Source organism: Engystomops pustulosus, chromosome 3 (assembly GCF_040894005.1).
Source record: "Engystomops pustulosus chromosome 3, aEngPut4.maternal, whole genome shotgun sequence".
Classification (NCBI taxonomy): Eukaryota; Metazoa; Chordata; class Amphibia; order Anura; family Leptodactylidae; genus Engystomops; species Engystomops pustulosus.
In genome coordinates this window covers 73,595,536-73,620,172 of record NC_092413.1, presented here as the reverse complement: position 1 = coordinate 73,620,172, position 24,637 = coordinate 73,595,536, and the positions used below count along the sequence as shown (strand labels likewise).

The window sequence follows — 24,637 nt, the reverse complement described above, 5'->3', positions numbered from 1 at the left end:
CTCCCCCCCTCCAAAAATTAAGGCAGTAATTGTATTGTTATTTGTGTTGTTTATTATGTGAAACACTGTTCATGCCTTGCCTGGAGTAATGATGCACAAAACAATTTCCCAACGGGTTTAATAAAGTTTTATTCTATTCTCTATCACATTCTCCACTAGTCTCATGACAATACGTTTCCCCCTGCAGTGGTTCACAAGAGGAAATAACTCATTTTAATTTTTCCCCCTCGAGTTTTAACAGGTAAAACATATAATTTGACTTATGATGTCCTTTAAATGAAACCTAAACTGTGAGAGAAAGAAAAAGCAAACCGTGTCCTACATGCAGGAGCTGTGTGTATGTCTAGGCACAAGCAGGGAGGCCTATTCATGCCATTGTTAAAGAGCTCCATATGTAAAGGATATAGCAGCCTATATGTGACACACGCTGCCCCCTCATCCCAGCTGCAGCTCCACACTGTATGCAAATTACTGAGGACTCTGTGGCTGGGGATTGGTGAATGGGCTTAGTAGGGGTGTGGTCTTGCTGGAGGTGTACAATGTCTCCTAGACATTGCCCAGACACTGAGAAGAGAGGGAGACGGATAAGACTCAGTACAGTATATGGCAGAATAATCTCCTAGAAAGCCTATATGTACATAGCTGCACTGTGTGCCAGCCACCACATCTGCACATCACCCCAGGAAAGTCTCGGTGACAGTAAGAGAGCTGTCCAGATCTAAGGGATTGCCTAAAGTAAGAGGTAAGTGGAGATTTACTCTGAACACAAAGATCCCACCCAATACTCGCAGCATTCCACCTCATAGACTCCATACAGGAGGGGGCAATGTACAGCAGCTTTGGATATTCAGATGTATCGCATATATATGGGGTAGAGATCAATTTTCCTTTGACGCAATTCAATGTGATATCAGTTTGTCTTTTTGCAGAATTTGTGGGGATATCTTTATGTGTCATCTCTAGGTTTTGTATAGGATTGCAGGTAAACACAAAGTTCTGATGCAAATATTTCAGAGACCCATTCAGATTCAGATCTGAGTACATAGATGCAGTTGTGATTTCTGCTCTATAACTTGTTCTTGGTAGTATGACAGTCTTGATGCATTTCTGGAATGAGCTGTGGACTTGGCGGTGGCATGTGTGTATATTATGGGATTTATTGTCTGAACGGTTTCTGCAACTGCGTCCACCTCATTTTGTTTTAAGAGTTCCTAGCCTGCCTCTAAATTTAGGCTGCGGATCCAGCAGGGAGGAGCAGAGTTACAATTTATTTGGATTAGATTTTTTTTTTACTGCCTGCTATGGTGCCTGGAGTCTGCTCATTATTTGGCTTCTCAATAAATTACAGCTGTTGCAGATCTGAGCTAACAATGATTCCCATTTCAGAGAGTTTGCTGACCTCTGGAGAGCTGCAGAGTACTTAGGTTACAAAGATATTGTTTGCCTGCGTTTTTTGTGTTTCTTTTGGATATATGTAGCGTCGTATTTCTATGATCTATAAAAAACTGGACAATGCAGATAGAATGTATTCTCTTATAGCTATTCTATATGGACCTGGTGCACCCATTTAGTGTTCAATAACACCAGTGTTCTATCATTTTGTTTTCTTATTTCTGTTGAGTAAATATGAATCATTTATTCCATTGCATTTATGTTTCTGATTCACAACCGCAACATACGCAGCATTTTATTTGCTTTGGAGCATGGATGAGCCGGTTACCTAAATACCTTTAGTATTGATGATTTACTATGGAATGTCACACAGTAATTGTGAATAATAAATTGGAATCTGCAATTCAAAATGGTAATAAATAACAATAATGTAATCTATAATAACACTGATTCTAATAACTCTAAATATTATTCTTAGGGATGTGGGTAGTTTTAATGAAAACATGACTAAAGGAGCAATAACTATCTTATATGTATATAAACCTTACTGAACAACCCATCGAGATGTAAAAGTACCCTTTGACATGAATTTGGTCCAGTGTGGTCCCACGTGTAGGACACATTACCCATCCAAATAACACTGCGAGTACTGGAAAGTATAGATACTTTAATTCTTTAGCTCCCTCTTTAAATCACTATGATGTATTCCCTTGCTCAGTCACATTTGAGTGAATGTACCATCATGGCGCATTCACACGATGTTGTGCATCGCGTTTTTGATGAATTCCACTGGCTTTAGCCTTGATTACATGCTAAGGTTACATTGCGTTTCCACTGCATCTGCTAAAACGCAATGTAACCTTAGCATGTAATCTAGGCTGAAGCCAGTGGAATGCGTCCCAAACGCGACACACGACGTAACGCATCATGTGAATGCACCCTCAGGGTAGAAATCAAGCCAAGAACTATCCTCTGTTTGTTGGCCTCTGTCTTGGCCTAACTACAACAGCATGCCAGTGTGGTATAGTTAAAGTGTGTATATTCACATGTAAGTAATAGACTAGGATTTCAGAAAATACCAATCGCTCATCTTTTAGAAAACTATGGCTTTTTGTTTAAAACGCCAGTTCATACAGTCATGTGCATAAAGACATAATGGGCATAAAACTACAAAACTTAATTAGACCAACTGTGACCTCTTCTTAATATGAATGTTTCAGATATACTTGGTAATAACCTTTAATACAACAAGACTGGAGGATTGTTATCTGCTTATCGATAAGAGACCTCATGCATTATGTGTAATATCAAAATGTGCCGGAGTTACCATTACAACCAATACCATTCAATTGATCTGATCGATTGCCATAGGCAACTTCTTCCAACAATTTATATGAATGAGATTCATGTGGGTTACTAGGCATGAAGTTATATAAAGCCATGAGCACACACTGAGGGCGCAGTCCCACGTTGCGTTTGCAAACGCAGACGCAGACCAAACCGCGCCCACCGGGCGGTCCGCGGTCCAATCGCATCGGCGTTTCTCTATGTTTCTATTGAAAACGCCGATGCGATTGGACCGAGGACCGCCCGGTGGGCGCGGTTTGGTCTGCGTCTGCGTTTGCAAACGCAACGTGGGACCGCGCCCTGAGGATTCTCTGAGATCAGCGGTGGACCAAGGAGGAGTTTCTCCAATCATCCACCGCTAGCATTAGATTAAAAAACTGCTTTAGGCTGTGATCACACAAGGTGTTTGCATTGTGTTTTGAAATGCATTGGCAAAATGCTTCATCACATGTAAATACATTTTATTAGTAGCACTTATGTGTTTAATGCGTTTAGCCCAATGATTTGAATTGCAAACGCATCGACAGAATGTGGCATCCGGCTGCGTTTAGGAAGGCAATTCCAGCATAGTGGGGAGGAGTTTCATACAATCGAATCTTTGTTTACAGCGATACGCTTGCGCCCGGGAATGTGCAACACGTGTCCTTATATCTTCTAAAACACGGTTGCTAAAAGTTTGAGTTTTTGGGACCCTCTTAACCCCTTAAGGACGCAGGGTTTTTCGCCTCATTTCTCGCTCTCCAACTTCAAAAATCCATAACTTTTTCATTTTTCCGTGTACAGACCTGTGTGAGGGCTTATTTTGTGCGTAACAAATTTTACTTTCCCGTAATGTTATTTATTTTAACATGCCGTGTACTGCGAAGCTGAAAAAAAATTCCAAATGTGGAAAAATTGAAAAAAAAACGCACGTGCGTCACGTTCTTGTGGGCTCAGTTTTTACGACTTTCACTCTTCGCTCCAAATAACACGCCTACTTTATTCTTTGGTTCGGTGCGATCGCGGTGATACCAAATTTATACAGGTTTTATTGTGTTTTAATACATTTTCAAAAATTAAACGAATGTGTACAAAAAAGAAAAAAAATTTTTTGCCATCTTCTGACGCTAATAACTTTTTCATACTTTGGCGCACGGAAATGTGTGAGGGGTCATTTTTTGCGAAATGAGGCGACGTTTTCATTGCTACCGTTTTGAGGTCTGTGCGACATTTTGATCATTTTTTATTTCATTTTTTATGTTATGTAAAAAGGTGTAAAAGTCGCATTTCGGACATTTGGGCGCCATTTCCCGCCTCGGAGGTCACCGCCGGCCGTAACCGTTTTTATATTTTGATAGATCGGGCATTTTGGGACGCGGCGATACCTAATATGTCTGTGATTTTTACTGTTTGTTATGTTTTATATCCGTTCTAGGGAAAGGGGGGTGATTTGAACTTTTAATATTTTATTAATTTTTTTTATTTTTTAAACTTTTTTTTTTCTTTTTTTTTTCACTATCTTTTAGACCATCTAGGGTACATTAACCCTAGATGGTCAGATCGCTGCTACCATATACTGCAATACTTCTGTATTGCAATATATGGCATTTTTGCAGCACATTCATTACAATGAGCCACTGGCTCATTGTAACGAATATGCAGCTGCCAGATAGCCTCGTGTCAAGAGAAGACACGAGGCTACCATGGCAACTGATCGCCACCCCCCGATGACGTTCGGGGGCGTGGCGATCAAAAAAAAGATGGCGGCGCCCACGCGCCGCCGTCTTTTAAACGCCGCCTGCGACTTTGCAGGCGGCGTTTAGGGGGTTAATAGCCGCGATCGGTGCAAGCACCGACCGCGGTTATTAGCGGTGGGGGTTTTATGCATTTTGCAAAAACCCCCACCTTTGTATGAAGAGGACTCAGCCCGTGAGCCCTCTTCATACACTCCTTATACCTCTGCGCCGTAGAGCTACGGCGCAGAGCGTTAAGGAGTTAAATGTCGTATTAAACAATGATTGTTTATTGTGCTATCACTATTGCATGCCTTTTATATTATTGGTTAAGAATAGGTCTAGATTTTCAGACTGCTGACTAACTCACTATACTGTACACTAGTAGCTTTGTGAATGAGATTTAGGCACCACGATCATAAAAGTATTTCCCTTCAGCATTTGTACATCAGAACCTGGAATAGAACCCAAACCGTCAAATACTGATGTCTACATTCAGATGACAGCATTCTGTCAGTAATACTGAAGTATCTTCTACATGCTGCAGCTAAAATCTGCAGTATTTTTTTATTGCTGCAGATTTTACCTTTCAACCTATACAATGAAAGGACCTTCGAAACATGCAGAGGAGCTGCAGTAAAAACTACCCAAGGAATAATAGGAGATGTAGACGGTATCTGGTAAACTAGGAATGGAATAAGGAATTTATATGTCAGACAACTTATACACAAGTTATACTCAAGTTTTTACTCTTTAATAATGGTCTATACTGCACTATATAGGGGACATAAAAATATATATATATATATATATATTTTTAAAGCAGTCTTATAAGACAATCTCACAGGTCCTATAGTGCACATGTTGCCACTCTTGATATGGCGGTGTATATCTAGAAGTATTTTGGTTACCACAGGTTGTGGGCCAAGCTTATTGAAAAAATGATGGCTTCACAATGGTTCAGTACTAATAATGCATTATTGCAATTTTGTCTAACGTTTTGTAAAATTTCCTTACATCAATAAATATATGAATTGTTTTAAAGGAAAACTACCATCAAAACTGAGCATGATAAACCAGGGCCAATTACTCATAGATCTAGGCACCATGACTGTGGTAATCTTCTTATATTTGTGATCCATGGTCTCTTCCTTTTAAAATCAACTAATAAAATGATGGTAGGGGGTGTTACCAGAGCCCCTTCGTGCTGCAGATTCACATACTGTTACAGTGTGCAAGGAGCACCTCCCACTCCCACTGTAATTTGAAACTTTCTCTGCTGCTGTGAGATTACATCGAGAAGGGGGAAGTGCTGAAGGAGTGGAGGGGAAGATAGTCTCATAGCTTGTGAAACTACATCATAGAGGGGCTCTGATAGATACCCAGAAGCCCTTCTGTCTCTTTTAAGAGTTGATTTCTAAAAGGAAATGGCCCATTTATAACAAATATAAGTAGATTTTCACATTCATGTTCCTGGATTTATGAGTGAGCCTCACTGGTTTGTCATGCCTGATTTTAATGGTGGATTTTCTTTAAAAATCCACTTGGCTCTTCGAAAATGTGCATTTACATGAAAATATTTTACTGTAATTATATTTAATTTAAAATATCTATACAATCTTATATTTAAGATCATTTAATACCAAAATATCTGAAAACCTAGTACTATCTTCCTATAATAGTTACAGCTGGACAAGCATTTGACAATGTCTTTATTTTTCTGATCTGTTGGCAGAGAGCTATTCAAATAAACACTTATTACTGGGTGTTGACAAGGACATCATAGAGTGTGAATCTATTATAATGTGTTGTGCAGAAACAACAGAATTATTAGTAAAAGGCTTCAATGTCTGTATTTTATATCTTTTATAAAATAAGAGCAGCCAATTGGATTCAAGCATATTTTATAATAATTTCTTTTCATTATTATTCCATGTGTAACTCTGCCTTGTGAAGAGCTTGTGTCACACTTGACAGAAGTGAGGTGATAATTCTTTGTCTTAGGGCGGCTGCAAACAAAGGTGCTCAGTCCGTGGAAACGGAACAGTGTGCTGGTCACATCCCAGCAGAATACAACAGGTGGAAGTCCTTGCATCATCCTGAAATATGACGTCAAGGTTGTCATTTATTATTAGGCTGGGCTTTTTTTGGAGAGGGGATTTGGGCTTTAAGATTTATCATAGAGGGTATTAAATCTGGCATGAGTCTGTAGTTTTATGGAGACTTTTGTAACCCATTGCAGAAGTTTAACCTACACCTTCACAAATCCACTATTGCAACAAAAAGAGGTGCCATTTCCCTTAAACAAGGTGTAGAAAAAAAGAGAGAAAACCAATAGCCATATACAATTAAATCACCCCCAGGATACCCTGTCTACTATTGTTATCATGATTTCAAGTGCGCGTTGCTTTTTTTGTAGACTCTTTGCATAATACATTACAATATTTCAAGGACTCTGTCCCCCAATTTTCCCGGCACAAGACAAAGAATTATCAATGCATTGTTGTTAACGTGACAGAAGCTCTTCACAAAGAGCTGGTTTTTTTTCAACAAATGTCAGGGGCAATAATACAGTTTTGTGGTCACTGGTGTAAAATTTATTAAACGCACCCCCAGTGTCCTGACATATACACAATAAAGGCTGTCTGCTATGTGGCTGATGTCACAACCATGCCTTATTTACATATAAGCCAAATCCATGAACAGAGACTATACAGCCATAGATTACAATGGGAAGATTTGTACCTGTTCTGTGTTTTTTTTTAAGTCACTCTTATTTTGGCTTACAAACACTGACCAAAACTCTGATGTGTGAATAATATCTCAAGGACTGTTTATAATTTGCAATAATCACAATCAATAATTCTTAGCCGAGTGTGAATGTGCAAACAATCACTTGACAAATGTTTGTTTGTTGGTTGATCACATCTTTTGTCGAACATCAAAGGTGCTAGATTGTCATGCAGCACATTGCCGTATGCTAGATTGTAATGCAGCACATTGCCATGTGTAAAATTGGCAGAGAAACAATTATGTAGCAACATGTATGATTAGGGGTAATTCAGACCTTCAATATTGAACCCCCCTAATGCCTTGGTCAGTAGGAAAATGCCCAAAACTTGTCAGCTGCCCAGTCTTGGTTCCCATTCACTAGAATCTGACTGAGCTGTAGTCAATGGACATGATATCACTCAGCAGCTAGTAAGTAGGGGTGCCTAGTGTCTGAACCCCCAATGATCTAAGTTTAAAATGTTAATGCTCTTTTTTTTTTTTTTTTTGTTCCTCTATTTCGCACCTCCTCTATTGGAGGAATGAACAGTCACCTTTATCACATTCTAACATTACTCTTGAAATGCTGTAATGACCACAGGGATGTTCCAGTACATAATAAACACTGGTGTCAGAGAACAGAATAAATCCGCACAATGATAGAACAGTATATAAACACAGTGATGTCACAATACAATGATTGCTCAGTATCGTTATTGTTAACACTACGGGTATAATAGTGTCATAATGCATAAGATTGATAAATGACTCAGGTCCATCAATTCCAAACTTTAACTTTACCTTCAATGGCTAAATCATAGTTATAGCATAACCCAAGAATAATGCAAAATTAATGGTGCAGTGAAGGGATGATTGATGCTCCATAATAAAACATACAGGAGCTATGTAAAGTTTTGTCCATCAGCGTCATTATTTACTCTTCCTTGTTGAAATGTGCTACTATTGGTAGTTCTGCTAATAGTCGCAACCCACTTGTTAGACAAAAGAATATCTAAATGCCTCAAAAGTAATGTTCTTCTCTAAAGGCACAAATATTGGTATTAGGAATGACTTTCTGCTTTTAGTTTTTCCCTCAGTCTGTAGATGGGATTTGTCTAAAGGAAATATGTCAACAGTTTGGACAATACAAAACTACACACACTCTTGGGAAGCATGTTTATTCCTATCTGTGTTTCTGGACAGAAGCATATTAGTGAAAGATGATGATAATAATAATAATTCCTTTATTTATATAGCGCACACAGATAACGCAGCGCTGCACAGAGCTTGCCAAATCAGTCCATGTCCCCAATGGGGCTAACAATCTAATCAACCTACCAATATGTTTTGTAATTTGGGAAGAAACCAGAGGACCCAGAGTAAACCCACGGAAACAGGGAGAGAACATACAAACTTTTTGCAGATATTGACCTGGATGGAACTTGAACCCAGGACACCAGCACTGCAAGGCTGTAGTGCTACCCACTGTCCACTGTGCTGCCCCTAAAGATTATTTCATATTCCAGGATTTTTGTGATTTCAGCCCCCTACTCTGAGTGACTGCTGTAATATTCAGCCACAAGCTACGACTTTTATTGAGTGCAGAAAGGAGAGGCTACAAAGCAACTGAATAGCAACAGTATATTTGGAGATTCCTGAATCCTGGAATATAAAATGAACATATACAACGCTCACAATAGCTGCTACCTAACACGTTGGGGGTCATTTATCATTATTCCTGTTTTTTTTTTTTTTAGACATTTTTTGGCATTGCATTTTTTGCTCCTTTTTGGGGACATTTAGAAATGTCCGCCGGGCATTTGTTTTTTTCATCAGTAAGATACATTTATCTTCTATTCCAGATTTTTGCCGCAAAAAACTCCAGACTAAACCATACTTAAGGAAAACTGACATTTTTAACAAATGTCTCAAAAATGATCTTTAAAAGATCCCCTATTTAACACAAGGAAAAAGTGAGATTGATAAATTACCAAAGAAGCAGACAGAAAGACTACTGGAAAAAACTAGCCAAAACAAACAGAGATGAGATAAAGGTCCCCTTGAGTTTGTTGTAAATGTGGCCTTCTTGCAAGCAATATAGCAGGTGCCCCCCAGCCATTTGCCATATAGGAGTAAACTATATATTTACTGTTTTTACAGCACAAATCATTTTTTCTTCTTCTAGTTGGTAGTTAGTAAAGGCTAATGCCTCAATATGGGTTAAAGAAAAATGTGAGCAATAACAATTCTAACCTCAAAATTGTAAGTCTGCGCTGAACTAGGAAGGCACTAGCTGTGTTTCAGTGTTGCCACTGACCGTATAAAAGAAAAGCTCCACTCGACTGGAGGAAACACGTCAGCATAGGCAGCAGGCTCCTCGGCTGATTGCGGGAATGGGAAATAAGACTACATTCTTAAGAGTCAGCAGTAACAACTTGAGCTGTTCTGAGAGTCTGTACAAAGGAAATTCCATCTTCACAAAATGCTGGTAATAGATAACTAGAGCAGTCCAGCCCAATTATGCGGGTATAAGGCACTATCAGCACCCAGAAATGGGGAAATAGCTGTATAGTCTATTGTCTCCTAGTGCATCATTTAAGCTACCGGGTTCCAGCTAAGTGCGCAGTGTCCCAAATATTACTTGGCATTACCTTTACAAAGTGCAAACCATATCAGTAGTCTCTCTAATTTAGTATTTTGTGTGAACTAGACCAGGTTAATATTTGTTACATTCTAAATATAGAATATGTGTACTATTTTAAACATTTTAGTGGCAGTAAATATAAATTTTAAGGGGCACTGCAGTCAAAAATAAAGATATTCATTTTCCATGTGCCAGTTTCTATTATGTTGCTTTCCTTGCTGTTCCTACCTCTATATATGCCATTGAGATGGTTGCTTAGCAGCGGTGTGAACCAACCTTTGCTGACATGCTTTATATCCTTTTTTTTAAATTCAAATCTCTTTTTATCAAAGCACAACACTGTTCTTTCCCTACAAATCAATAGCTCTTGAGATGTAGAACAACTTTGCTTATTAATTTGATTATTTATATCCAGTAGTTTCTTTGCTATCCTCCTCAGTTAGCCTATTCCTGAAGTAGCTGCTTCCTCCAAACTGTGCCAAAAGGCTCTGTGAAACTGTCTTGTTAACAACAACAGACTTAAAGAGGGGAGAGGCTGCTGCCCCATGCTCTCTCTCTGGAAGAAGGTGGGGATGATCATGTGAATGTGTACAGATCTGTAGATGCAGAAGTCTCTTACACAGAATAGTGAGGTAAAATGTCTCCCGTGTTACCTATGAGTCCCTCCATTCCAGTCTGTGATGCTACAGAACTACAGTCATCTGCATCACCCCTCCACACCTACTGGGACACTTTCTGTGCAACAGAGAAGTTATCAACCCTTAGTATTTCACTTTTTGTTTGTACTATTTATTACATTCTCCATGCTTCTCTATGTGATGAAAGCTGCCAGGCTAGCCTCTATATACATTCTGTATGTCCACTATGCAGTGTACAGTGGATTTACTTGAATCTCACTGGATTTAATGTTAAATTACTTAATAAGAAAATGCAAGGCATCATGGGAACTGTGGGCAGCCTAAAATTGATCCAGATTCAATGCTGCTTAAATAGTTTAATCCCTTGAAGACAAGATTCTTAACTGTACTCAGGATAACAAATTACCACATTCTCTAATTTATGGTTATTTACAAAAATCCAGCATTTCACAGATATAATTACAACCTGTCTCTATAAGTCCTGATGTATACAATTTTGATACAACCATAAATCTATGGTCAGATTCTTCTCATAGATGGCTTCTATTGTCTGCACACTGCAGTACACTCTGCCTCCTGCCCCTACCCGCTGCATTACAAGACCAGCTCAGACACAGACACTTCCTGCTGGCAAGCAGTTGTGTGCAGAAACTTACTGTACAAGCTACAGACAGTTAAGGCTTTTATCTGGAAGAGAGGAATATAGCAGTGCTGACTCTGTGTGCCTTGTAGGTAAGTTAGCAGAGCAGAGATTGCCATTGTGTTTACATCCATCTCATGGATCTCATCATCTCTCATCTGTCTCATCTCTTTTTCTATGTGTCAGATACTAACTAGTACCATGTTCAGATGCTAAATGAAATTGTAGATAAACCCTGTACCCTGGTAATCTAAACATATTGTCAGCTCACAGCATCTCATAGCACTAGAGTAATCATGAAGTGTCTGCCTAGAGAGTCCCCATCCACACACTGGAATTTTACAATAACCATCATAGGAGCTAAAACAGCAATAAAACAGTAAAATTGCAAAGTAAGGGGGTTAAAATTATCTTTATTGTGTAAACATGACTAAGGGATTAAATTAGAGAGCTTTCTTTAATTTGCCTTTAAGAAAGTTTTTGACAAGCAACTTCAGAACAGAAAATGTTATAACTTTGGAAAGAAAGGGACTAGGAACACAATATGGGCATTGTTCTTTTTATTTTTTTTTTAAAGGAGAAACACATATTACAAATTGGTAAAAAATCATTATGAGTAACGCTTTAAGGATTTTTGACTGTTCATTAACCCCTACAAGATGTAGCCAGTTTGTGGGGCACATTTACTTACCCGCTCCTGCGCGATATCCCCGCTGTGCGTTGTCCGTCGAGAATGAACTTTGCCGTGATTCACAAAGATTGCGTGCCTGATTTCCTGCATCTGTCCCTTCCCCGCTCAGTTCACCTTCTTGTTCCCGGTATATGTAAATGCATGTCTTGCTCTCAGTCCGAATCAGACCATGCGGCGAAAATCCCCAAAATTTCTAAAAGCCGTCAAAAGTGTGATCTGCTGGACCGTTAGTAAATAAGTGCCTGTATGTTATGTATGTAAAAATTTGCTACATTTTTTGAGAAATTTGTTATTTTCAAAATGTGAAATTATCTGCTTTTAAGACGAATAGTTTTACCATTCAAAGTTACTTACTAACATTTCCCATTCTTCAACTTCATTTTTTCATTATTTTTTTCAAGACCTTTTATTCTTATATGACGTTAAACAGCTTACATATAGAACAGATTTTATCCTTTTTTTTTTCCAAAATTTTTAAATTGAAATTTTTGGGATCATTTTTGAAAATTCAAACATTTCAAAAATATAAAAAGAGAAAACCAATAAAAAAAATTGTTATACAATTTCTTCTGAGTACAGAGACCCCCTACATGTGGACATTACTTGGTGTATGGGCACACAGTGAGACGCAGAAGGGAAGGAGCGCCATGCAGCTTCCAATTTTGTCCTATAGACATTGCCGCCATTTTGTAGGCTACACAATTTAAGTTTTTCTATTAGTGGGGCCATGTGTGGGCAATTTTTTTTGCGGGTTGAGATGTATTTTCTAGTGATATCATTTTGGGGTTGGTATGCCCTATTATTGGTAACATACTAACTATTTCTGGGGCTGGAAAAGTAGAAAAGCATCAATTATGTAATTAGTAATTGATTATTTTACTTTATTTTTTTTTGTGTTCACTATATGGCCTATTAAACATTTTATTTCAATTCTATGCGTCAGTACGATGATGTGGATACCATACTTAGATGTTCTTTTGACGTTTTACTAAATTTATTATACATAAAACTTAATATGGGGAAAAATAGTTTTGCATCACCGTCTTCCAGGTGGCATAACACTTTTATTTTTTTGTCTACGGAGCATGTTGGTGGCTTGTTTTTTTGTGAACTTGTAGTACTTTGCACCAATATCACTCTGGAGCAGATGTGTTTTTTTGATCAGTTTTTATTGCATTTTTGTGCGATAAAAATCAAAATTGTTGGTGTTTTTTTTTTTTTACGGCGTTCATCGTGCGGGTTCAATAAAGATTTGTTTTTATTCTACAGGTAATTATGGATGCGGTGATACTATATGTGTCGGGATTGTGTTATGATTTTGACCTTTTTTCACATTGGGCAAGGCAAAAGATGATGAATGGTTTACTTGAAGAAATGTGTGGGTCTTTTGAATTGACCAGGAATACCAAAGCCCTATTTAATGAGCTCCTGTGCAGAGATATTTGCTCAAATCTAGTTCCCTGTATACTAAATATATTCACCAGGTTTTTGATCCTGCAGATTTTTCCTGCATAAATTAGTTCCAATTTAAAACTTACAAGCCTATGTTTACATGGTCGTTTGCTTGCCCGGACTGTATTCTAGCAGAGAACAGGGCCTGGTGGAGAAGGGAAGGGGAGTGAGCGCTCTTCTGCCCCTCCCCTCTCCATTAAAAAAGGTGCAACTCTGTCTACTCACCGACTGGGTACCATAAACATCAATGTGCGGTCAGATCACGGCCCCCATTATAGTCATGTGAATTAGAACTAACAAGAGAGGAAAAAACAGTTAAGCTTCTATTGATGGTATTTTAGGTATCCCTTGCAAATATTTTGACAACTTTGTCTAATTTTTGCATTCTTTTTTTTTCAGTTCATAGCAAAAAGAGTCAGACTGAAAAGTAACTTAGCCTAACCACACAGAGAAACATCACTACTGGGCGTGTAAAATAGCTCTGGAAAAGTGTGCCTGTTATTAAAATTCCATAACATCTATCAGCCAAAGCTTCAACCCAGAGCTGAACATATGTATATTATTATAACATGAATCACGTGTTTCTGCAAGGTCTTACACTGTTACTTACTGCAATGTTCCAGGATTTATCAAGAATGTTTTTTTAAGGCAAAATATGTTGGCCAGCCTGAAATCCTGACTTGCTAGTCAAAGCCCTGCAGACTTTCTTTTCTCTGACAAAGTTTAAATGAGAATCACATGGTGCGCGCCCATGGTGCGTCTGGACAATGCCGAGGCTAAATTAAAGCATTCATCAAGTTTTGTCTACTAAATACCTAACGTGTTTTAATTACAGATCTTTGTAAGAAAAGTGATAGTGTTACAATCCAGTCTACTTGCTACAGGGTTGCATAGCAACAATGTTAGCATAAAGTGTCAGAATAATCCTAAATAGTCTCTCGAATTCCAAGAAGCAGAGTAATAAGTGCTGCTATATTAAGTAGGGGAAATGAGACCTAAAAGAATAGCAAAAGAAAATAGATCTTTTCACAACTGCAAAATGCTGCTCAGGTTTCTAAACTGAAAACAAGACACTACTTTGACATACTGTAAATTCAAAGTTTCAACACTTAAAGGGAACCTTTCATCACCTCGCACATGTATTGGTTTTTGACCATTGTGATCTGCGTTCTGTCGTGAGACGAGGAGTTGGGGCTGGAGATGGAGGCGTGTGTTATGCTAATCTTCTATCATACTTCCCAATCAGTGGCAGTGTCATCTAGATGTTGTGTTTATACATTGTGTCAACATCCTACTAATATCCAGTTAACATTGAGTTAACACCTTTTTTACACAATGTTACAAATTACAATGCAAATGCTATGGAAACGTGAGTGCAGTGGAAGCTCCATGTAAATGAAACCGCATTGTATATGGCATGTAAACACAATGTAAACACAAACGTGGTGCAAATGCCACGTAAATGTAAATATAAACTCAAACATGATGCAAGTGCAATATAAACGCATATGCAGTATAAACATCATGTAAATGTATAAAGAAACCACACGAAACGCCATGTAAATGCCGCTTAAAAGCCATGTAAACGCTATGATAACATGTAAGCGCAAATGCCATGAAAATGCAACATAAGCGTGATGCAAATTCAACGTTAACGTGACGCAAGTGCCACATAAAAAGCACACAAAATGTAAATGCTAATGCAATATAAAAGCGATGCAAACACCAGATAAGCGTGCCAAAAATGCCACATAAATTTAAATGCGATGCAAACGCCACTAATGCAATGCAATGCACAGCCAAGGAAATGCCACGTAAGCGCAAATGCAACCCAAATGCCACAAAAAATGCCAGCGCCACGTGACTGAGAAGTGTAAAGGAGATGCAAGTACCGAGTAAGTGTAAACACGATGCAACCGCCGCGTAAACACAAGCATCACATAAACACAACACAAACAGCTCATAAACACAAGCTCCATGAAAAAGAAAACACCACATAACCGCAACCGTAAATGCAAAGTGATATAAGTGGCAACACCATGTAAATGACATGTTTGCATAAATGTAATCTAAATATGTTTACATCAAGTTTTTTGTTTACAGTAACAGGGGGTTTGAGTTTATATTTCATCTGCGTTCAGATCACATATACTTCTTGTTATCATATTTGCATTTACATTGCATCACAATGCGTTTGCATTCACATTGCGTGTACATTCAATTTACATCACTATTTCGTAACATTGTGGTGTAAACGCAATGTGAACAGAATATTAGTGGAATGTGTGTGGACACAGCCTCTAGATGAGCATACAGAAATCACCGCTCACTATTGTTCATAGTAACTGCTGTCATTGCCTGCTGCTTATTGGACAGTATGAGAGAATATTGGCATTACACACGCCTGCAGATCCAGGCGCAGCACCTCCCCTCCGACAGAACACAGATTTGAATAGACAGATACTGGGACTGATATTTCCGCAACTGTGGCGGATAGAAAAAAGTAACCCTAAATTTGTGTAGTATGGCTCCAGAATCTCCATATAAGTGAGGTGATGAAAGGTCCTGTGGGTAGCAACCCAGACTACATCCAAGCAACAATAGGTGAAACCTACCCTGTTTTTTACTTATTTTCTCACTCTGCTGGTTGGTTATACCACATTACTGTCATTATCAGAACTTACTGCTTTTGGCTAAACTGGTTGCCCTTTTAGGCTCCAGGTGGTTGTAGTTGACCGCAGTTGTTTTATTATTGCTGCAGTTGTGTCTGAAAATAAGATTTATTTATGGCTATAACTAAAATGCTATTATAAAAATCAGTGGGTACAGAGATTGGTGTGATGACCTGGATATCCCGGGCAATTTCCACTCATGGATATATTTGCTTGCCTTTTTGGGGTTGAGTAATCTGTACTTTTGTATCAATCCATTAAACGTTAGGTTTTAATACTTGCCTTTAGACCACCCAAGTTATGCTTTTTTTTTTTAATGGATTTTGACACACCGAGCTCAAAAGGTTCACCATCACTGCTCAAAAGGAATTTGGCTCCCATAGTACTCAGGGTTTTTTACACCAGAAAATTGGCTAACATGTCTTTGTGCCACATTTATCAGCCGTTTTAGACACTTTTAAGTTTAAAGGTGTATTCTCATCTTACATGTTCCTGTCATTTGGGTATATCATGAATAGATGACGGATGCTGTCTCACTTCTGGTACCCGCCCCTATCTCACAAACAGAGGTAAGGTGACGTCCTTTCCCTAATTGGGGCTCAATTCAGAGTTTGCTGCTCATGGGAGTACCAAGTGTATAGTCCTGGTTCTCTTTTTGGCTTTAATTGCTTTGAATAGACGGTGGCATGTTTTACATAGTGGCAAGATATTCCACTGTCCCAACCTTTTTGTTACACCCTGTATATGAAGCTTTCTTTTCATTGATTTCTATAGTGTACATACATTTAACTGGAAGTGTACCGGTAAAATCTCTGAATGGTAGACCTTCATCTCCTTGACTACCTGAGATTATGTTCAGACTCCCACATGCTAGAGCATTATTAGTTATTTATATTAATCCTTTCTAGCCCGGCTGGTAATGCAATAACTTGAGATTTATACAAAGCCCTAAACTATGCACTACCATTTTGCTTCCACGCTCTTGTGTCTAAGGGTGAGTTTGGAAATATTATTATAATATTATTATTATTAATATGGTAACAACTGGATGAGGAAAGAATAAAACAAGTTGTTAATAAGTTCATACATTTGTAGTATGAAAATGGAGGAATAGCACAACGCAGGAATTTGCTAAAACATAAATGTCAGAAGAGATGACAGAGCCTTTATGGTAGATTTGGGTACAATAAACCTGCTTAGTAAATGGGAGTCATAAGCATTGGGTCTCTACCGATTTACACAATAGAGAAAACTATGAAAACAGACCATTATTAAATGTGATCATGGCATATGAGGGGTATTTTCCACTTTGACTGCCATTTATGTCAACCAAACAGCATCCCTCACAACCAACATAACTTCCACACTCTGCAAGTAGATTGTGTTGTTTTCTGTAGGCCTGTCAATGTGAATTTTACCACTGACTACCAGTATTGTGATAAAATAGTCCTTAAACAGTTCTATTAGTCATTAAGTCATACGTTACAGTGTATAGCACATTGGGATGGCTAAACTCTAAGCATTTCCATGCAGTTAAGGTGGTTCTTGTAAAATTCATGGACCCCCTTGCATACTTTTCCTCTATATCACACCACCAGAACCCAGTGCTATTCCTCATGATCTGAGAATATCTGAATATCTACCACCATACCTTTTATAACTCGTACCCCAAATAAAGACAAAAGCTACATGACTTAAATTGGCCATAGCAGCCTTTATTAGCCAAAAACAAATAGATAACATGTGTATATAATACATAACCTTATAAATACTGTATAAATAGTACAACCATTTGTTTAAAGGAAACCTGTCATCAGAAATTGCTTGCATAAAGTCAGGGAGGCGGAGAGTTTAACGGGCCTCCCTGCCTCTGCACACCACTTCTCATTTGACTGACATCATACTTCAGACTTCAGGACATTTGATCAGTGATGTCACTGGATGCAGCACCATAATTACAGGCGTTCCCCCCTAATTAAGGACACCCGACTTACAGACAACCCATAGTTACAGACAGACCCCTCTAACCTCTGGTGAAGCTCTCTGAATGCTTTACTATAGTCCCACATTGCAATAATCATCTGTAAGATGTCTGTAATGAAGATTTATTGATAATCCTTGGTCCCATTACAGCAAAAAATGTTTAAACTCCAAATGTCACTGGGGCCAAAAATGTTTTTGTCTGAATCTATTATAAAATATCAATTATAAAATATACAGTTTCGACTTACATACAAATTCAACTTAAGAACAAACCTCCGGCTTCATAAAACCATAAAACCAATTTACATCTCAAAGTTGATTTTATGGGTGATGCCACAACACCAGACCATGAAAGAAACATCATATAGAAGCTGTTCAGCGGCTTGACAACATACTGGTAGTGGTTTATAAGGCCAATTTCTGATGACAGGTTCCCTTTAACTGCTAGGAAGGTCATTTTATTGTTTAATGGAAAATGCAACTGAGAGGTTTATCACCCTGCTCATTTATACAGATATACCCACCTCATCTAGAAATGCATATCCATTGGGTTAAACATATCATGGTCACATAGAGCTTATTTTGACCTGAAAGGCTTAAATATAAATCAAACCGCTTCATATTCTTGAAGTTACCGAAAAAATAAAAATAAGTCATGGGAAGTTTTATTTAGGGCTAGTTACCATTTCAGATATTTTAAGTTCCAAGCTCAAATATATGTTTAATATTATGCAGTGCATCACTGCACTATTTAACACAAATACCCTGCTGTCATGGAGATCGATCATCAAACCCTGATGACCTCACAGGGTGCAATGATCACAACCAAGATAAATGTCCTGGGCACCTTTGCCGGCTGCATTTAAATGGTATTGGCGACAAAACAGCATTATGCAGCAAAAACATGGTGAGCAAGAAGAGGGCTCAGCCTGTGAGCTCTCTTCATGCACCCTCTACTGATACAGGACATTCAGGAGTGTTCAAATGCAGGAAGGGGTTAATCAAAGGCAAATAATTACATTTTAAAAACTACATTCACCATCAAAATCAAACATGATAATCCAGGGACACTTACTCATAGGTCTAGGCACCACGACTGTGGTAATCTTCTTATATTTGTTACCCATAGACTCTGTCCATCTAAAATGTTCTAAACTTTTAAAATGAGCCATGCTCTGGCTTCACAGGCTGTTTCCCTGTCTCACTTTCCCTCTGCCTGATGTAATCTCACTGCCGCACAGGAAGTTTCAGCACACAGTGGGAGGGGGAAGTGCTCCTGCAAAGTGTAACAGCCTTTGCATCTGCAACATGGAGGAGCTCTGCTAACATCTTAAAAGTTGATTCCAGAAGGAGCCTGTGGGTAACACATATAAGAGGATTACCACAGTCCTCATGTCTGCTTCTATGAGTAAGTGTCCCTGGTTTATCATGCTTGATTTTGTTGGCAGATTCCTTGTAAATATGTATAATTATTGTATGTTCTTTTTGTTTATATTTGTTTTCCATAATTATGAAGTTAGCTATTTTATCTGAGCTGCTACTTTCGAAATATTGAAAAACAGCTTAGAATTTTAGAAGCTTAGAACCCCAGAACTATAGGTGTGCATAAGCATAGTTGTGGATGATCAGTATAAAAACTGCAAGATTTCAGTGTTTAAAAAATGAATAAATATTAAAAAGCCACCAAAGAAACCTCTCATTCAGCCAACCAGAACAATGTTACCTTAAAGTAATTGTTTGCATCTATATTAATACCTGCATACTCCTCGGCCACCTAACAGTATTTTTTATTTTTGTTGTAGCTGGTATTTATAGCCCCCTTACAACTTTTAAGGTAATACAGATGCAATATGATCTTGGAACTAACTCTAGATTTATCTTTCAGTCTTTTTGAGATTCAAAATCAATTAAAAAATTTTCAACAAATTTATATCAACATTTAAGAGCAAACATTTAAGAGAATGAATACGGCTACCGTATTGTTCCCCTCTGAAAGGATATTTACTGTACTGAGTGCTATCTTTCTTAGTATTTTCAAGCAGTGCTTCTGACAAATCTGTCTAATGACATACATCTTGATTGTAAATGCTGTACTATAGAAGACTAATAATTTGTATTTCATATGTAAATTTTTCATCTTTCATTAACATCAATCTTTTTGGCTAATTGCTGTCTGTCATTATCCCTTGACTAATTCCTTTGCATTTACTTAAGCCACTTTAAGTTGTACATGCATTTGATTTGTACTCCATTTTACAATGTTAATCATCTATTCACTGAGAAGAAAATGTCTATCAATAAAGTAAACGGCTACATTTTAAAAAAATCCAAAGCAAGAAGTGGATTCAAAAGAAAGGGGAAACATAAAGCAAGGATTTAAAGTATCCTTCCAGCTGGAGCCGCTTCAGGTTCAAGAAATTGCACCAAAATCTGAAGTGGCGTTATGCCATAAACCCATGTGTTTTTTCTTAAAAACAAGGGCATAAGAAGCTTAACCACTTCCCGCCACAGCCCTCGTTTTTGCGTTTTCATTTTTCCTTCCCCACCTTCAAAGATCTATAATTTTTTTATTTTTCCATGTACAGAGCTGTGTTATGTCTTATTTTCTGCGTAACAAATTATACTTCAAAATGGGGTATTTAATATTCCATGCCATGTTCTGGGAAGAGGGAAAAAAATTCCAAATGCAGTGAAATTGGTAAAAAAAACGCATTTCACTGTATGCCCCAAATGACATGTCTACTTTATTCTTTGGGTCGGTATGATTACGGAGATACCAAATTTGTATAGGTTTTATAATGTTTTCATACATTTACAAAAATTAAAACCTCCTGTACAAATTTTTATTTTTTATTTTGCCATCTTCTGGCGCTAATAACATTTTTATACTTTGGTGTACGGAGCTTTGGGAGGTGTCTTTTTTTGTGGCTTTTGATGACGTTTACAATGTTATCATTTTTAGGACTGTATGACCTTTTGATCACTTTTTATAGAATTTAAAAAAATTTTTAAATGGCAAAAAAGTGCCATTTTCGACTTTGGCCGCTATTTCCACTACGGGGTTAAACGCAGTGAAAAACCGTTATTATATTTTGATAGATCGGGCATTTTTGGACGCGGCGATCCCTTATGTGTTTATGATTTGTTTAATGCTTGGCAATTATTCCGCGCTCAGCCTGCTAAGCCGGGCCACTCAGCAGGATGCGGAGATCTGTGGGATATGTGAGCGCCCACCCCGGGGGAGACATGTGGGCCGCGATGCTGCTGCTCCAGCTCTCAATGCCCGCAGCAGCGGCCAGCGGTTATGTGATCACGGCGGGACCTGAGAGAAGTGCCGGGTGAGTGTGCACTGTGTGAGTGTGCGCTGTCTGAGTGTGTGAGTGTGCGCTGTGCGTTGTCTGAGTGTGTGTGCGCGCTGTGCGCTGTGTGAATGTGCGCTGTGTGAGTGTGCGCTGTGTGAGTGTGCGCTGTGTGAGTGTGCGCTGTGTGAGTGTGCGCTGTGTGAGTGTGCGCTGTGTGAGTGTGTGCTGTGTGAGTGTGTGCTGTGTGAGTGTGTGCTGTGTGAGTGTGCGCTGTGTGAGTGTGCGCTGTGTGAGTGTGCGCTGTCTGAGTGTGTGTGAGTGCGTGCTATGCGCTGTCTGAGTGTGCGCTCTGCGCTGTCTGAGTGTGTGCTGGGTGAGTGTGTGCTATGCGTTGCCATTGTGCGCGTGCAGAGACTTTTTTTAATGTATATATAAATAGCGTCTATTAACATTATATACGGCTATTATATATTATTTAGTTATATGCATTACCGAAATTTTCATACTCCTCCTCGGCTAAAAATACTCCTCAAAAATAGTAAGAGGAGTATTTTTACCCTTTGGGAAAAATGTTAGTGCGACCTCTGAACCTCCCTGCTCTCTGAAAAAGCCAAACAGGCACCTAAAACGGCCTGACTAAATTCTATATAATTTTGTTCCTCCTGCCAGACAGAGTGTGATTAACATGCTAAACTATCTGAATCTTGGCAGAATTGAACAGAATTTTAAATGAGTTGTCCAATAAATATTTTAGATGGAAATCGTGAACACAACAGACTCACAGAGGAATTTGCTAAATTGCTTTGAAGCAAAAATGATACAATAGCAAGACAAGTCTCATTTTAACCAAATAAGAACGGCATACAAATAACTTTGATATTTTTTACATTAAAACACATGAAACACTGCTTTGGATGCTGTTTTTGTCTTTCCATTTTACAACAATGATTGGCATGGATAGGCTCTGTTCACATCAGAGTTTGGCTCAGCTCTGGTTATGGCTGATGTGCCTATTAATTTCTATTGGCAAAGGCCATGCTGAGAAAATTTACCATGCCAGTATGTGTTTCTTTATCTGTATAGAAAACTTAGAGCCACTTTTCTCTTATAAGAGGATTTTAGCAGACTTGCAGACACTTGCAACAACATGGGAATAAAGTTGCATATATATTGGGCAAATTATGGTGTGAACAGATATTTAGTAGCATATCAGTGCAGGTAGAGCCTGCAGACACAAGGGAAGTTGTGGGGAAAATGTATTTCCTTGGAATGTGATATAAAGGAAAGACAGTATGGTGGGGAAAGGATGTCTAATCATATTGGCTTTCTGTGAATTCTATTGTTCCTGTGACCAGTGACATGTTTTGGCACAAAATATTAGCTATACAATAAGATCTATGTCCTAGTCTGGTAATCGGCTTACATACAATTTATTATAAGATTCAGGTGTTTTTCTTGGGGCAGATTTCTGAAACTTTCTTTCCCAAAGGAACCAATCATAGCACCATTTTCAGTTCTTTAAGTGCAGCTCAAATGTGAAAGCTGGGCTGTAATTTGTTGTATTAAGCAAGAAATACTGATTTTCTTTTAGATGGTTTTATGAATTTCCCCATTTGTTTTATGAACAGAGGAAATATTTTTTTACCTGTTCTGCTATATCTCACCCCCTAGGGCTAGAGCTTTGTCTTTGACTACACATACTTAAAACATACTTTAAAAATTGCATATAAAGTAATGCTCTGTTAACGTTGTCAATTACATCATTTTTGTCTTTTGCAATCGGCATAAGTGCTTGTGATGAGCATTGTTATCGCTTCTCTTGTCCCTTGTAATTAATTCTGCTTTTATGTGTCCATCCACCAGCAAGCAGCAATGTGTAGAGACTTCCTCTACAAGCTGCAAACAAGATAAGCAGAGTTGACTCTGTGTTTTATTGATTAGGTGAGGTAGCAGAGCTCAGTGTGTCATTGAGCATCATTTATCTTAGAATTTTCTCCTTTATTTCTTTTATTTTTGTGACTTTTTTGGGCACATTTGATATATTTCCACCTAAATTTGTGACTTTTGCACTTGGCTAGCAAAACTAGCAGCACAAGAATTCTTCAGAGTTGTGCCTGATATATCTTTCAAATCCTGACGTGAACTTATGAAAAGTTGCAATTATGGTGCAAAGCCATAAAAAGTCACAAATAAACTCCAGTCCAACTATTTTAATAAAAAGCCACAAAAACCCTGATATATCAACCTCTAACATAATTCAAACAAGTCCAAAAGTCCGTTAAAACATGAAAAGACTCGCACAAATGTCTCTTTTTCTATGTCTAGTAAGATGAACATACTAGTAGGATGTTCAGAAACTAAATAAAAGTGTAGATAAACCTGTACCCTGATCATCTCAGCACAGTGTCAGCACAAAGCATTTCATAGCACATAGGTGTCTGCTTAGAGAGTCCTCGCCTAAACTTTTGAATTTTACACTGCCATCACTGAGTGATAGAAGCTAAAACAGCAATAAAACGGAGTAAAATTTTAAAGGAAGCGGTTAAAAATGATATTTATTGTGTAAACATCACTAGGGGATTAACATTTGAGAACTTTCTTGCATGGGCAAAGCCCTTTAAAGCCACTTTCACGTGATCAGGAATGGCACAGTTTTAGCAACATCATCCAAAACCATTAGTAGATCTAAATCATGGAAGAGATTCTGATCTTTCCTTTATAACTTTACTATGTTTATGTTCCATTTCCAGTGTTGGTTTTCAAATACTGGATGTGTGAAAGTGGAATATTTATAACTGTAGTCAGATCTATGAATGACCTGAGAAGCAGCACGCTACCTGCACAAGCAAAATGTAGAAGGTATCAAGCAAATACAAAATATTAATCTAACTGTAACTGATCAACATATTTCAAACCATGTGATGTTAGATTTAATTAATCAATAACAATAAAAAAATGTAAGCACATACATAAAAATGTGTCTATAGTGCAAAACATAAAGAAATCCTAGTGGCATTGAGGTTCTATATTTATCTTGGGTCATAAGTCCCTTACATGCGCATTGCTTTCTTTGTACAGAATACTGCCAAATATTATGTCACGAGTGGTGAGTTATTTTGTTCTCATCCAGACTTGAGTGCTAAAACCTTTACAACTTTAACTAACGTTTACAACTTTAACTAACAATTGAGAATATCTAAGGTTCTTATATCTTTTAAGACCATTTTAACTCTGGACAATATCTGGACATAACTAGCTACTCTAATATGTGGATATAGTATATAATGTACAGAGTACACAGCACTGGCAGAAGCAGAATGATGGAGAGGTGGTGTGTTACACATCACACAGAATTGATATCCAGGACAGACCCTAAATTCTGGTACTGTTCTGCT

At 38.1% G+C, this 24,637-nt stretch overlaps 1 protein-coding gene across 3 annotated transcripts in view; it reads left to right on the top strand.

Moving 5' to 3' along the window:
- Window positions 1-547: 547 nt before the first annotated feature.
- The window catches only part of TIAM2 (TIAM Rac1 associated GEF 2), a 185,049-nt gene continuing 160,959 nt past the window's right edge, over window positions 548-24,637 (top strand). For 2 of the 3 annotated variants that reach the window (XM_072141075.1, XM_072141076.1), the window contains exon 1: window positions 550-742. The gene's annotated coding sequence lies outside the window, so the exon portion shown is untranslated. Of the gene's footprint in view, window positions 743-24,637 lie in introns of all 3 variants that reach the window. The other variant, XR_011854100.1, reaches the window with a different exon arrangement.